The sequence below is a fragment of the Triticum dicoccoides genome, chromosome 7A (assembly GCF_002162155.2).
Source record: "Triticum dicoccoides isolate Atlit2015 ecotype Zavitan chromosome 7A, WEW_v2.0, whole genome shotgun sequence".
NCBI lineage: Eukaryota > Viridiplantae > Streptophyta > Magnoliopsida > Poales > Poaceae > Triticum > Triticum dicoccoides.
The window spans coordinates 47,080,919-47,083,175 of NC_041392.1; the positions used below are offsets into that span (position 1 = coordinate 47,080,919).

Consider the following 2,257-nt stretch of genomic DNA (forward strand, 5'->3'; position numbering starts at 1 on the left):
CCCCCCGTGCGCACGCACTCACCCATCGTTAAGCTAGTACAAACACCCAGCACTCGGCACGAATGACCGAAACACACAAGGAACCGGAGGAGAGATAAAGACGAGGGACAGAGCTACCTTCGTGAGGGAGGGGGCTTACGATGGGCGCCATTGGTGACACGGGGAAGGAATTGATCTCGGAGCAATGGCCGGAGGTGGTGTCTGTGGTGTGGGGCTCCGTGTGATGGAGAAAGGCCGCCGAGCGGCGTGGTGGGCGGCTCCGTCGAATTGCTGGGTCTGCCTGCGTGCATCGGTTACCTCAGTGCGTCCTTGGACGGGCTGAGTTTTAACTGATTGCCACCCAAAATGTCCCTATCGTCATAATATACATACTACCTAAACCGTGTTGTAGTATTGGTAAATTTGAAACGTTCGTCCACTTAAATGGATGGCTAATATATCTTAGGTGTACTATAAAAGATCTCTAAAAATATGCATTACAATAGTTTGCCTGTAACAAAAAGAAACTGAAGCGTTACATTTAGCTACAAGAATAATAAGAAACTAAATCCATCCTATATCTACTATACGCTACTTCTCTACTTCCTTTCTACTACGCCGACATAAGGAAGCTCCACCGAGCCCAAGTAGAGTTTGCCGTCATCTCTTTCCATGATCTCGGTTGGCCTGACTTTCTTTGGCCCTCTCATCTCCTTGACTATCTTCCCATCAGCAGCGACCCTCACAGCAAGAAGATGGCTATCACGACCAAAGGGCAACTCATTTCTCTCACGGTGCAACGCCACCCAGTAGCCTCCTTTCCTGTCGGGCCTCACATTATCTGGGTAGCCCGGCAGGTCGGCAAAGGCTCGGACTTGCCCGCGTCGACCCCTTTGATCCAGTGCCTCAGCAGCTTGCACGGGCCAGTAGATGCGACCACGAGGTGCGTGCGGTCGGCGCTGAGCGCGACGCCGTTCGGGTATGTCATCCTTGGTTGGAGCACGGTGGCATCCGATGTTCGTGGATCGTACATCATGAGGCGGCCCGTGGAGTCCCCGGTCTTGGTGACCATCTCGTGTTCTGACCTGTCGTAGTTCATCGAACTATGGGTGAAGTAGACTTGACCGGTGACTTGATCGACATCAACCCCGTTGGTGAAGCGCAGCGGCATGCCATCAATCTGGTCAACCAACACGGTGGCCTCCCCGCCGCCGGGCGGCACACGCATAAGCCCTTTGTACGCATCGGCCACGTAGAGGTCGCCCGTTTTCTGGTTGAAGCGCAGACCAAGCGGGCGGCCGCAGCGGCTCTCTATGTCCGCCTCCGTGCCAAACCTGGATGTCGTGCACGTTTCGCTGTTGTAGCCTGGTCCGTAGGCGTATGTTGTCCAGCCAAGCTTGGGCCCATTCCACCTCAGGATGCGGCCGTCGGAGACGCCGCTGTAGGGGCCTCGGCCCTGAGCGTCGAAGGCGACGCTCTCCGGCCCGTGCACTTCTCCGGGCGGCAGGGGCAGCTGTTGTGCCCGGGAGGCGTCGAAGCTTGCGGCGGCTGCTGCCATGGCCCCGGGCATGAAGAGAAGGACGAGTATGACCAGAGCGACGGTGGCCTTGAGGAGGCGGCTCATGCTGCAGCCCATGTTGGCTGGCTGGCCGGCTACCTTAAGCTTGTCGATCGATCACGTTTCAACTCAAAAGAAAAAGTCTTCAACAGTGTATAGCTAGCTACTACGTCATCCCGACTCGACCGTCGTGCATGGATCTAAAACCTTGTGCCGCCTCATGGTGCACGCATCCCCGCCACTAGACATCATCGAGGCTTTCCGCCTTGTGACGGTGCTCCGCAGAATGGCCTCATTAGAAGAGATCAACGGTCGTGCCGCTGCCGCTGGAGGAGGACCGGCGTCAGGGTTGCTATAGCCTATAGGAGCTTGGAGAGGGAAGGCTAGGGTGCGGCCGCGACCGGTTCTTCCTCCACCACGATGACCGGAGTGGTCCGAATTCATGATGATGGAGGAGCTAAGTGTCCTTGCAGATGACCGCGATGCCAATAGAGATCGTTGCACCGCTATCTGTAGAGAATGCCTCGCTGCATCACCGCCGCTAGGACCGCCTCGTTGCCCCGAGTAGGCACCGCGAGGAGCGCCCCACCACCTCCCGTTCTTAGGCCAAATGAGTTCAACTATTTCGGTCCACTCCCACTCTTGCGCCCGAAGTGCGGCCTCCTAAGAGAGATGCGGGCCCTAGGTCAGGCCTTGGCCGAACCAGGTTGCTCTCTCTCT

The 2,257-nt window shown here is 56.8% G+C and overlaps 1 pseudogene; it reads right to left on the minus strand.

Moving 5' to 3' along the window:
• Positions 1-578: 578 nt before the first annotated feature.
• LOC119329197 lies at positions 579-1,615 on the minus strand (annotated as a pseudogene).
• Between the last annotated feature and the right edge of the window lie 642 nt (positions 1,616-2,257).